This window comes from Arachis duranensis, chromosome 9, assembly GCF_000817695.3.
Source record: "Arachis duranensis cultivar V14167 chromosome 9, aradu.V14167.gnm2.J7QH, whole genome shotgun sequence".
NCBI classification, from domain to species: Eukaryota; Viridiplantae; Streptophyta; class Magnoliopsida; order Fabales; family Fabaceae; genus Arachis; species Arachis duranensis.
The window spans coordinates 39118367-39122103 of record NC_029780.3 but is presented as its reverse complement, the minus strand read 5'-3'; the positions used below and the strand labels follow the sequence as shown (position 1 = coordinate 39122103).

General features: G+C 32.2%; 1 long non-coding RNA gene across 1 annotated transcript; it reads left to right on the top strand.

The window, feature by feature from the left end:
* The first annotated feature begins 866 nt into the window (after nucleotides 1-866).
* LOC127741691 (uncharacterized) lies at nucleotides 867-3349 on the top strand. Its single transcript, XR_008002895.1, has 3 exons — nucleotides 867-1299; nucleotides 1900-2046; nucleotides 2986-3349. It is a non-coding gene; the product is annotated as an uncharacterized LOC127741691 (long non-coding RNA).
* The last annotated feature ends 388 nt before the right edge of the window (nucleotides 3350-3737 follow it).

The following is a 3737-nucleotide window of genomic DNA, read 5'->3' as shown; positions in this document are numbered from 1 at the left end:
TAAAAGTCTATAATAACTATTGTTATAACAATAAAGTTAGTAGTCCAAATTTTTTAAACCAAATATTTAATTAAGTCACAGTGCGCTTCTTTTTTGAGCGTACCTATATATGTACTGTCGTTACTATCGTTTCTTTTTCTTCCTTCGTTTGATTTCCTTTTTTTCTTTTTTTTTCTTACCTTCTTTTATATCATTATTATCATTGTTGTCTTTTTCTTCTGCTTTTCCTATTCAAAAAATTAGAGCATAACAATTTTGATTCACAACATAGAAATTTTGATGCACAACATAAAAAATTTTGATACAAAATATAAAAATTTTTAAAAGACCATGTATTCAGAACATTTACACTCAACTAGCAAAATATATGGTAAATTCTACTCTACATTTCCTATAATAACGTTTAAATTACCCTCTATGACATATCACTTTTTAATTGGTTGTTATGTTAACTATGATTAGACTATTTTTTGTAATTAAATTATTTTTTAAAATGGGTAATTATATAATTTATTAAAATATTGAAAACTGAATTTTGCTTCTTCTCCAAATCATGCTTCCAGAGAATGAACCCTAATTCTCGGTAATGGCTTACGGCCTGTTGCTCCTCCTCCATTCTGTCGCTGTTGTCGTACCACCGGAGCATAACCACCTCATTGGATGTATTGTTCTCTCCGTCTGTCGTGTCGTCACCGACCTCCAAAGCATCACCCCTGCTGTCGTCACAAGCAACACCATCGTCCTCATGTATCCTTCCCTCCCACTCGATCTCTGATTCTGCCTTCTCTCAGTCCTTAACAACGTCGTTCAAGCACCGTCGCTATAGTTGTTGTTGTTATCACCGCTCTCTTGCAACCTCGTATTTTAGGCTTTTGTTATGTTTTTTCTTTGCTTTATGCAATTTAATTTGGTCCAAAACTGAGTTAATTGGATTGTAAATAAGTAATTCTTCTAATAATTGCTTACATGTTCTTTTTTACATACATAACACGACCTGTCTATTTTGGGTTTCAAGCTTTCTACGATATATATGTAGTCATGACATTCAATGAAATCATATTCCAAGTCTTTAGCTCTTTTAATTTCTTTTAGGCTTGCTTACAGTTAAGCTTGTACTAATTCAGTGTTTTCTCTGTGCTTGGCAGTGTAAATTCTATTGAGGTGGAGGACATTTCAGGCAGAGGTGGAGTTTATATTCTATCTGACGGTGAGCATTTAGGGCTCATTCCAAAGAAGATTTGTGTTCTTCTGTCCATGATTGAGATGATATGCTGATTCAGCTCAATAATAACATAAAAGGTTCAATGATAATAATTAAAAGCAGTAGAATATTAGTTTATCATAAGTTTTCGTTTTTGTTTGACTTGGTTGCTAGCTTCGATACTGACGAATTGCCCAGCTTTTGCAGCTCCGAGGCATCATTTTCTGTGTAATCTTTTAGAACAAAAAGATATATTAGTTTGGAACTTGAAAGTATTTTCATGGATTGGTGAAAGTAATATTGTGTTATTTCCTTTGTAATTTTAGTTGGTTCTAATTTTAGTTGGTTCTAATTTCTAATTTATGAAATGGCATAACAGATTACAAGTTGAATGCTCTATGTTTTATTTTATTTGTTTACAGTAATTTTGACGTTAAGTTCATATTCCATTTGCAAGATGGGTTGATATATTTTGTGAAGAGGAGCTGTCTAGTTTAAAGTTTGGATGAATAGTTTGTTAGTTGTTACCGTGTGTTTTTTTTAGTTTTTATTTTTTCACGGTATCTCCTAAGCACGATATACATGGTATCCATGACTATCAGTGATGATACTATATCAAGTGATAAATTTGCATGCTTTTTTATTTCTACCTATCAAGTGAATGATATCGTTTTGACAACATGCAATTTGTATTTCAGGTTGAAATGATACAAAGGCTTCAAGAAGGAAGACAAAGGATTCTTGTTGTGGCAATAGATTTAGTAGGCAGAGATATTGTCATAGAACGGGTTAACATAGTTATCGACTATGAAATGCCTGATTCTACTGACACTTACCTGCACAAGGTAATTGGTTGCAATTCAATAAGACTTTTTTTTGTGAAAAATGATATGAATTAAATTAGCATATTATCTATTGCTAATTTAATCATTATCTATATTTACATGGTTTTATTTTTATTTAAACTGATCCGTTGGAAGAGCTAGTAGATTTTGCACCAAAGGGCTTGCAATTTCTTTTGTGTCTTCAGTGGCTGTAACTAAGGGAGCATTTAGTTTAAGGATAAAGTAAAAATAATAGGTGTTAGGTTGCAAATTCAACCAATGATGTTGATAGTGATGATATAAGTTGTTAATTTTTTCTATTGGCTACCTTTTCTTATTTAAAAGACTACCTTTCGTTCATTCTGATGAAAGTTGTAGTTGAATGCTAGGAATAAATTTGCAGTTGCAAAATGTGATACCAGAACATAGTTTTGCCTTGATCGTAGTAATTTCTACTTACTGAAGGCACTAGCTATTGCAGACCTTCATAAGCTTGGCATATTTATTCTTTGTTCATTACTAATAGTGCATAAATTAAAAAATTTTTTAATCTGGCATGTGTTTTAAGCAAAGAAACTACTAATAAGTTCATTTTAATAATTAAATTATAAAATTAGGGATAAGAACATATGTATATAAAGTTAGACGGATCTTATCCATTTGGTTTTTTGGGTTTACAAGATCTCATATTTCAAGTATTGCAATTCTTTTGTCATAATGTATATATTCTAATATAAAGGAATTCACAGAACTTATGGATTTCATTCGGGAGAATTTGTTTGTATTGATGCTGCTTGCTGAGGAAAGACACGTCCTTGTCTATGGCGTGAGCACTCATACCCTTTTTCTAGTTGTTTTTATGTTATTTTTAGTTTGATTTTATTAAGTTTTATTATATTTTAGTGCAAAATTCACCTTTGGATGCTACTTTAAGTTTTTCTTGTGTTTTAATGATTTTAGGTAAAATTCGGAGTACTTTGGAGAAGCCTGGAGCAAGAAACAGAAAAGCTGTCAGCACCCCCTTGGGCGCTGAATGCCCAACCTGGCGTTCAACGCTAGCAAAGGGGTAAGAAGTCAGTAGCACAACTCCTCTCTGGGCCTTCAACGCCCAATCTTGGCATTCAACACTAGCTTGCTGTTCGAGCCATTCACCTATTGGACCTCCAAAGTGGATTTCGCTTTCCATAGGCTTATCTTATCTTATATTTGTAATTTTTATTTTAAAATAATATCTTTTAGATTTAGCATTAATTATTAGATTATTATTTATATGAGAAGATCCACTAGGTTTAGGAGATCTTCCCTTCCGTATATTTTCAGATACCTATTTTTCTCTGTAAAGTTATGAGCAACTAAACCTCCTAGTTAAGGTTAGGAGCTCTGTTTATTTCCACGGATTAATATTATTACTTTTCTATTTTAATTAAGGTTTGATTCAATTCTAAGCTTTTGTTTTCATTCTTAATCTTTTTATTTTGGGTGGAATGAGAGTATGACCCTTATTTTACATGAGCTCTTGTGATTCTTAAGAGAGTTATTTCACTTGAGCTACAGCTTGAAAACACTCATCCTAAACTGCGAATTATCTAAAATTAATCGGATAAGTGACATAAAATCCTATTAGCTTTGGGTAATTGAGGTTTTTGTGGCGCTAAACTAGTTTTCTGAACTTCACCCTCTGATTTGAATTAATTGACCTTGTCTGTGGCATT